Genomic DNA, 10,393 nt, shown 5'->3' with positions numbered 1-10,393 from the left:
GCACACCACGCACACACCACGCGCACACCAGATTCCATCCAGGCTGCCATCCACATCCCTGACACAAGTCTTTCAGGGGCCTGCAATGCACACAAAGACCTATTTATTGTGAGCCTGAATACAAGGTGTCATATAAGGGTAAGAGGAGCCTCTGCCGCTCTAGCAGAGAGAATGAAATAAGGGGAATTTATGTAACACTCGAGGTCACAACCTTTTTAGTACTTGTGAGCCAACAGTGAGGAAGTTAGCAGGGGTCAAGACTTGCAATCACCTATAAAGTCACAGCTCGGTGCTCTGCAAAGGTCACCCTAAACAAGTCAAGAGAATACTTTCTAGCAGTACAGATGAAATTGATTCAGAAGAAAAGAAAAACATGGATGCACTTTAAACAATGAATGGGTTATATGTTTTTAAAAAAGGGACCATATTTTAATCTTCAGTGCTTTTTAAGGAACAGTTCACCTATTAATCCTTTTCCATGCTGCTAAAGAGGTGGCTCACATCTACAGGAATTCAACAGGAAATCAAAGTCATCTGTGAGGTGCATGACGCTTTTCGCTCCTTCTCCAACAGATTTCCATCTGTGTTGCTCTGGCTTGTTTAGCATAATTTAAGTGATGCTTGGCTATAGGATACTCTCTAATGCCAGACAATGGTCCGTGGGAGGGAATCAATACAGAATAAATACTGTTGTAAAACTTTTCGTTTTCTTTAGAGTGTTGATGAGTTGTAGGATTGTTCAGCCAGAATGTAAGTTAAAAACAACTGTTGTAGCTTCTTTAGCGCTGTATGCTATGTGGGTTCATTGCATCTGAAAGAAAGACAAGAAAGAAATATCTGTCCAGGTAGAGCCACTTTACAGCAAATCTAGGTCTGGTATTTAGGGCTTAGTTTTCAATTTCAAAATCAGACTTTCCTACATACATAAAACAAACAGCAAGAGACAATGTCATCAAAGTATGTGCCACATTTAGCTAATAAATATTATGCAGTTTGAAAAAAAATGTTTTAATAAAACAGAATCCAGTAATCTCCAGTGTTTCTGACTTGACACTAAATGATTAAATGATAATGATAATTAAATGATCGATGATGAAAAATATAGACCAAACCACACTGCGGTCTCACACCTACGCCCATGAGGTTAAATCCAGTTTGCAGTTAACATGTAGGTGCTGAGCTTAGTCTTGAGTGCGTGAGGTCAATAGGTGAATGTTCTGACACTCCAACCATGAATAATCTGTAGGTCTAGTGTAATGGCCGAGTGCTCCTTCTGATTCCAAGACGGAGCCCTGTTCTCACCAGAGGTTACATAACAAACAGACAGACACAACAGTGTGGAAATGTTGGCAAAATGCTTGCAATCTTGCCATGCTTCCTTTCAGAGTTTTATCAGTAAAATCATCATTTTGAATTGGAAGTAATGTGTCGTTATCTGTTGCATTTAGTGGTTTGGTGTATTTCTAGTGCTCTTTTTGTTTATGAGCCCCACTTCCTAGCCCTCTGGAGGGAAAGGATGCTATTGTAGCTCATATCAGCGGGACATTCAGAGAAACACCCTGAATAAAAACAAGTCACTTGCTATTATTCTATGGCAGCCAGCAAAGGGTGGATTTAAAAGAAAACTTGAAGTCAAGCAGGAGACTTCCTCCCATTCATATTTAAATAAGCTTTCTAGGAGATATCAGATTCAGAGGAGGCAGTACTTGGCCCCGTGAGTGTTTTCTTCAATAATATCTAGGCCATTTTATTGAAAACCTCTCCCGGGGCCTGTCTTTTTGGTCTCTCATTTTCCGTCTCATGTTGGCATCTTGACTGGAATTTGCATTTTATTGAAACAGATGGAAACAAATGCAATGGTTTGAATTGGATGGTCACCACTCAGCTAGTATATTTAATTACTCCAAGTGTAACTTTTGGGAATCTTTGGTATGTGAAAACAGCAACTCCAAAAGGCTATTGCAGATATCTTGAATTTATTATTATTATATATTTATTATTCTTTGACATTGTTCCTGTGGGTATAGGGATCCAAACTCACTAGTACTTAAGCCAAGGCCTTAGCATCTTAGTTACATCACATGTTCACTTATTTGTTCTGTCGTCACTTTCTTTGTTCAAAACTGCTTCATGTTTAAAACTGGTTTCCACACTGGCCAAGACCATAATGGTGACAACAACAGAATACATAGTGTATTCCAAAAACTGTTGCCCCTGCAGTAATAATCTAAACAGCACATGGCACCTGCTGTCACAAACACAATGAGACGTGCAGAAGGACAGACTTAAGACTTAGATTCTGCTTGTCATCTTGATCCCATGATAAGAGGCTAATACGTTTTGCAGGTGTCTGCACTCTTACTCCTGTGCAGCGCAACATCCTACTGAACAAGCTCTAAGATGTGTCATCTTATAAATACAGGTGGGGGGTTTTGATCTGGCCTACCTAACTATTACTTATGTTTTATCCTAGGGTTATAATGCAATGCTTAATGATAGTGTCTGTTTTGTACCTTGAAAATTTGTGTTCCAACTTCACAAGAGTGTATCACTGACCTAACCCACCAGAGGGACAGGTCAAATGAAATGTTGGGTAAAACTAAAGCAGACAGGGTGTCATTTCACCATTTAGATTTGATGTGTTTGTCATGTTAAGACTCTATCTCTCATTCCCTTGTGCAAACAAACCCCCCACCCCACCATATCTCAAGGTAACCATGTTTTTTGACAGTTTGTATAGAGAACTGGGAGTACAGCCAAAGCCTCCTATCAGAGGAAACACTACCTAACAACAGCTGTGAAAGCCCTCTCCTTCCTCCCTCCCTCCCTCCCTCCTTCTCCTTTCCTTTTCTCTTCCTCATTTTTGCATTTTCCTGTTTTGGTGTTTGGTAGCTCGCTGCTCAGCCTTTGATACAAAGCAAGGGGCCGTCCTCAGGCTGCAGAGCTCAGACACACAGTATCTGGTGAACTGATGAAAGGCGATACCATGGATTCTTGTAATTGTGCTAATTTGCGTGTCTGTCTGCCCCATGGTTCTGCATCTTTGTCCTGACTGTTGTTTTTCTTTTCATTCAGATAGCTTTGATACAAGCGCTGGGGGACAATAGAAAACAACAAGGAGGTTATGAGTAATATTGTGTAGTCATGGCGTCCTTTTAGCCAAATATTGCCTCAAAATGTGCTTTGCTGTGTCCTTACACTAAAAGGAAATATGCATATCTTACAGCACTTCCTTGACTTCCATGGACGTGTCAAGAAGTGTTTAATCTGCTCGAAAACATAGGGAATTTATGTGATCTACAGTATATTATTTATGATATATGCTCATTGATACACATACGTATGTCAGTATGTAGGCGATGTCGAACAAAAGCCCATCTGCAGTTTCTTCTAAGCAGTCTACATAAGAAAACACCTACAAGCTGCTACATGGTGAGTGCGTGACTGCCTAGTTTCTACTTTGCTTTCAGCACTGAAACAGATAGATAGGTAGATGTTCCTACAGTTCAAGAACAAAAGGATGGAAGGGCATGACCGGGCAGCATCACTGTGTGTTCACCCTTTATTTGGGATACAGCCCAGACATGGTACACTTGCAGAGTCAACACAAGAGTCAAAGTTAATTGTGCGCAAGGCTGTTGTTGTTTCGCCATTACCCCTCCTTACCTTCCATATCCATGTACCCATATGCAGTTCACAGTTACATATGCAGAGCGCCGTCAGCACACCTGTGTCAAAAGTAGGTGAGTGTGCGCCAGACAACAATCAGGAATATGACGGGACAGGTCAGAGACGGGATAATTACCTCGAGTCAGGGTTAGGCTGTCCTGAAGCATGCAAGTCAGATTGGATTTACTGCTCAGCGACTGAGCCTGAAAGGACAGGAATAACAAGGTTAGAGGAGGAGGCGTGCAGCACAGAGAGAGAAGATGAGAGAGGGCACGAGAGAAACCAAACAAAAGAGCCGATGACACAGACGGCAGGACAAATTACTGTGCACAAGGTGGCAGACAAGATACAAAAGTTACATGGCCAAATCAACCACTCACTAGCAAGACATGTTTGCCACTCTAATAAACAATATTTAAAAGAACCAAGGGGTACATACTGTTACTGTTACTATTATGATCTGTTTAGGGGGGTCTATGTTGTAAAGGGTGGCAGCTGCCTCGCAGGCGCCACTCTGTGCTCCTTCCTTTGCGGTTGATCTATAATTACAGTCTATGCACAGAAAGAACACCATTGTCATTAAACTGGCGTGAAGAAGACCATCAATCACATGGGATGGAAAACAAAGATAATGATTTGCTGTTTTTGACTTTGTGCGTGCAATTGTGGTGTCTGTGTGTAGATCAGGAGTCATCCAGTGGGTGTGGGAACCTGTGAAATACCAGATTTCTGAGTTTCAGTTCTGCGAATCCTGGAGTAGTTCCTCAAAATAGCTCAAATTAGTTTCATTTATGATTTATTATGATTTTAATTTACCATTATAACAAAGAAGGCCAGATACGTCAAATAATAAAAAAATAAGATCACCTAGAGTTGTCAAGAAGTCTTACATTGAACCACCACACCCACACCTTCAGGTAGTGGAGGCCTAAAGGTTAGAGAAGTGAGCCTCTGACTGGAAGGTTGCTGGTTCAATCCCCAGACCAGCACAATATATCTGGGTGTGGAAAGTAAAACAATCAGTGCCTGCCCTCCCTTATTCACCACCACTGAGGTCTCCTTGAGCAAGGCCCATAACCTTCCATGTGTGATTGTGATCAGGGCGTTCCTGAGAAAAGAAAGGCCACAAGATCTGTGCAGTATTTCTCTGACATGGATCACCAGTGATCCCAGAAATGTGAACATTAATATCTTGTTGTCGAATGACGGCGATGGTTTGATTGCAGAAAATACATTAAGACATTCGGACAAACATGCTGGCACATACCGTTTCTTGTGTGCAATAATTCTGGCAGCTTGGCATATTTCTCCCATTTCATGACGTACTGCAGCACACTCTTGAAGCCAAAGACACTCCAGGATCAGTACGCTGCTCCGGAGTGCAGTGCCTGGATGTTTGACCTCCATAACCTCTCCCAGTCTCTTTCCCTTTCTAATGTCTTCTCTGGGTTGTTTTAATTGCTTTCCAGGGAACATGTTTGTATTTTTTGTGCTGTACTGTACATAAGCCGACCTCAATATCAAATTTGCAATCTCATCGTCCCCTATCTGTGCTGGCAGAAAGCCGAGGCATTACCATGCTGATGGGAACCTCGTCCCTCAGTGCCTGAACTCTGTGATTTGAGTATGAAGATAAAGTGACAGCGTCTTGGCAGCTAAATCTGCCAATCTCCAAAACAATGAAGGGCACTTACGCACTTCTCCTTGCAGATAGACCAGATCTGATTAGAGATTTTACCTCACGCTCAGCTTTCATTGCAGAAGATCTCAAGCATTTCTGGATCCCTGGACCTAGCAGTCTTAAACTTTAAATCTCCAACACATTTCTTTCAAAACTGTATTTAATCCTGTGCAAAAAGAGCTCACTCACTCATGAAAGGTGTCAAGTGCGTAAAAGATCTCTCTATTTCAGAGTCTTAAGAATGTGAGCGGTCGCCTGCCAAACACTGTAAATCTAAACGTCAGAGACAAAAGAGAGTGTGTAGTTGGTTTTACCCATGTACTTATGCACTCTTGCTTGAATTTGTGTGTGTGTGTGCGCGTGCTTTCATACTTGTGTGCATATGCATGTCCATTTCTGAGTATGCGTGTCCAAGCATCTACAGGATGTAGATCTGTTTGTGTCCTTTTGACATGCATACATGGGTATAAATCTCTCACTGCTGTTCGCGTCCATGCTCAAATGTACACCTTTACTTGTGTGGGAGTGTTCCCGTGTACCAGTTTGGTACGTGCTGCGTGCAAATCAGATATGAGGGTGTTCTGTGGTTTCATATGTGAACTTTGGACCCTGTTGGTACATGCTGGAGGCAGGCCAATTTACAGCCTACATTGTTTACCCGAGCCTTTATACAATGACTGGGATGGCAGATCGTGTTTACTCACTCTTCTGTGCAGCTATGAGACCAGGAAAACGACATCTCAAAAAGACAATCTGTCTCATGTACTCTGACCGACTCCGAGTTCAAGAGGCGCTTCAAGTGGACGTATTTCCTGTTTGTTTCTTAGAAGAGAGCTTGAACCTTAACTTTTCTGTCAGCCAATCATCTGCTGCAAAATCCTCAAATTGTGTTATTTGTTGAACTCAGACCCCGCGACCCTGTACGAAGGATAAGCGGTTGACGATGGATGGATGGTTGAACTCAGACTGAGGTGAAATGAATATTGGATTTAAATATACACTCAGTGGCAATCCATCACAGTTGCATGCGTTTGTATTTTAAAGCAGCAAACAAAAGTTTCGCTATGAAGCTTGTCCCAACCTGACAACAATTTTGCAATTATTCAAAACCGTTGTATTTTTGCTAAGTAATTACACCATTAGTGTGATTTTACAGCACAACCACCTCACTTAATTCAAACATTTGCCTACGTTACAAGTCAGCATGCCCAATGAGAAGTGTTTTTGAGGAGACATGATCTCCTTATTTGTTTCTCACCGTATCACTTACTGCTGAAAGTAGCCTAAAAAACACACTGATGGAAATGACTCTTCACACTCAGTGAATGCATTGTGTTGTGATACTATGGATGATTTTTGTTTCTTTTGTCTATGCAAGGTAAGACTTCACCTCACAACACATTTGTCAGATTTTCTCACTTCAGTAATGTCACCAAATATCCTGAAGTCAAGTTCTTATCTGTTCCCATCGCCTCAACCCTGCTGCACGTCTACAAATGGGCCGTGACCAAAGGAAAAAAACCAACAACCCTCAAATGGCCAATCAGTGAAGCTTACAAGACTTGCGTCTTTGTCAGAGGAACAGGCTTCTTTGCTTTTTGAAGGCAGGATAGGCTGGGGTTCCTGTAAACTCCCAAACAAACTCTCAGCTCACCATTGCACTGTGCTGGATATCAGTGTGTTCCCGGTTTATTTGGATCACATATCAGCTTTTGATGCCGATCCTTCCCCTGGCTGAGTCACATCCTGAAATAGTGCTTGTGTTTTACACTTTGAATCCTGGTGAACTGATACCAGACATACGCAAAAGCCACGCAGGCATCTCCACAGCTGAATCAGACACATATAAACTGTCCGTGCAGTGACACATATACTGTTACACACTAATTGTAGGGAGCGCTATAGTTTTCTAAATAACTGCATGCCATCAATTGCGGATTCTTCTTTTCCTGACACGCATAAAGTACATTGATTCAGGGCAGATGTGGGAATAAACCATAAAAAAATGCACCATGCGAGGAACGAGCAGCCGTGCTAAACATGGCTGAACATAAAGTAAAGATAAATACACTGACGTCCACACTAATGGAGTATTTCAGAAGGACAAGATTAAGTTGTTTTAGTGACTATTATAAAAGAAGAAGGTTTATCTACATACAGTGTTAGCGATCAGTTCTTCCATAGAAACATATGAGTATACTTTTGAACATACAAATCATTTTATATTTTATGAACATGAAGGGTATTGTAAAAACCTAATTATTATAATTATAACATATTGGATAATGGGATGTTATGTTATTTTATTATTCAACCATGTAATAGGGCAAATACTTAAAGAGATTAGGACCTTATCAGAGATTTAACAAAACAGATAAAACATCCTCAAGGCTGCAATTACTTCTATTACGTTTTTATTTTTTAAAGTGCATGTAATTAACACTGATACATCCTCATTAACTTTCCAGAATTAAGCAGCGAGAATGATGATGTAATGGGTGTGTTTATAGCCAGAATGTATTTGTTTTACAGTCTTCACGCGGGTGGCCAACATCTGGATATACATTTTGTTTTATCTTCAGGAGATGTGGCTGCCTTAATTGCACTTTCTCGTTAACATTTCTTGAAACTTTCTTCTATTAAACTGTAACATATTTCTTTTTAAGACTTGGTAGAATGGGGCCCGCACATCTGGTCCTGTCCTCTTCTGTCTCGGCCTGTCCTCTGTCAGTAGGGGATCCTCACCACGCAGACAGGCTGAGGAAACATTGTGTACACCGTGTTCTTAGCCCCTCTCTCAGTTTGCATGTGATCTGCGCTGTACATCTGTGTGACAACACAGACCTATTGCCCCTGTGGTTTTTCAGACTCCAACAAAATGGCTTTAATTTGTGATGCTATTTGGAAGGGAGAGTTATATGAGGTGTTGAATATATGTGAGTCCCTGTTCCACCACTTCACAGCTGCAATTTGAGTTGTATCAGGTCCCCAAGCTTGGCTTAGCTTGGGGACCTTAGCTTGGCTAAATTTATGTGCAGATTTACACACGAACACAGTCTAGCTTGATGCCCTGCACCTATGCTTTGTCGTAGCAATCACTCCAAGTTTTCAATAGCGTTGCCCCAAGTTAAAACACAGAAGATCCCTGGAGTGCACATTAAAGATCTGAAGAATACATTCAGTAAGTGAGAAGTGGTAAATATCCGGTTTCTATTCAAATGCCTATTCCTGCTAGTTAAGTTGCCGGTATATGCACCTATATAATCAAGATATTATATAAATGTTACCCTTGAAAGAATAGATGTTTTTAGTGTTCTTTGGTCTCACCCCCCCCCCAGTATTTGTATAAGTTTCAGCCTGTTTTTTTAATTAAGTTGCTACACATATACAACCAAGTAGATCAACTGCATGTTATTCTGACATCGCTGTTTAGACTGAGGGTTCCCTTGCTTGTGTCAGAGGATTCTGTGTGGAAATCTGATTGAATTATGATCTGAGTCATTCCTGTGGAAGGACCCCGCGGAACAATATGATTTGTTTGGCTTGTAGAGATCAGTGGATGGCAGGCTGATGAAACTTCCCCAAGCTAATATGAGTAATATCCCTGGTCACTTTCATCTGTGATGTGGAGGCCACAGACAACATTCCACAGATAATGTAACAAGAGAGTATTAATATACTCCTTTGTCTGTTTTATTATTTATTTAATTATGTATTGATTTGTCACCGGGCCGGACAGAGGGGCAGACGTGGGGATGGGGGGGCACAAACAGACAGCACAGAGAAAGGACAACACCTGCAAGATAACGGGGATGGAAGGTGGGGACAACTGGGAATAGGAGAGGGAAACACCAATTGCAGAAAGCAATTTTAAGTTTTCTTTTACAACTACTTCAGATAGACTGATTACTGCATTTCACCAGCATGATCCATCATAATACTTGGACAGTATTATGAAGCGCTGGAGATGTCAGGCAGAAAGACAGATGGCACAAAATGTAAATGTCTATCACAAAAGGATTCAGGAAATGTATGGTAAGATTAAAGCATATAAAGTCAGTGCTTAGGTTTTTTGCAAACAATAGTTATAACATGGATGGGATGAGCAAAGAAAATACCCCAATTTTAAGTATATCAAAATATACGTATGTATTTTTGTATTTTAAAAATATATAAAAAACCTTTTCTGAGGTACCATGAAATCACTTTGCAAACGGCCTATTTGATCTATTCCTTCATCAGAACACTGATTCAGTTGATTAAGTGACTAATCTTTGAGATCAACAGCTTTTGTCTGCCTAGTGAGTCATGTGATAAATCTGACAGGCAACCAGTTAACAGATCAAATATTCACACATACCTGTGATTACCTAGATGAAGTTTAATTTTAAAGTAACCAAAAGTTTAATGTTAAACTAACTAACTAACTAAGTTTGCTAATGACTCACAATTGTATTGTATGTATATGTATGTCGTTTAAGCTGTTAAAGCGCTGTCCCTCAGCAATGACCGCCAATGACTCATCTCTCAATTTATCCATGGGAAATTAATCATTGCTCCATCGTCATCTCGCAGGTGACAGAGGGTTAGCTTTAATGCTCAGCGGAGAAGCCTGCTGGAGTCTGTGGGAACGATTCAGTGTTTGGATGACACTGACAGAGAGAGTTAGCGGGGTGCCTATCATCCAGTTAAATCTAGATCGCGCTGACAAGGCCGGGCGTGCATGAGCATGCATGCATCGACATACACATTGGCAAGCAAAGAACATAAGCAAGCACACAAACACACACCAGGGGATGGCTCATCCAGGGCCCCCCTCCCTCCAGTGCTGTCCCAGTTGCTGGTGACTTGGGTCACACAGCTGCAAGCTCCGCCAGCCACATGGATGGAAAAAAGATGAGGAAAGTGGGGAGATAGAAAGAGGGAGAGATTGAGAGAGAGGAATAGATTGAAAAGAAGAAGGTGGTAATACTAGAGTGAGGGATACTTTAGAGAGAAAAAAAAGGTATGAAAAGAAAGAGGGAACAAATATATATGTGTTCA

This window comes from Micropterus dolomieu, linkage group LG19, assembly GCF_021292245.1.
Source record: "Micropterus dolomieu isolate WLL.071019.BEF.003 ecotype Adirondacks linkage group LG19, ASM2129224v1, whole genome shotgun sequence".
In the NCBI taxonomy this organism is placed as follows: Eukaryota; Metazoa; Chordata; class Actinopteri; order Centrarchiformes; family Centrarchidae; genus Micropterus; species Micropterus dolomieu.
Note: the sequence above shows the minus strand (reverse complement) of the source record.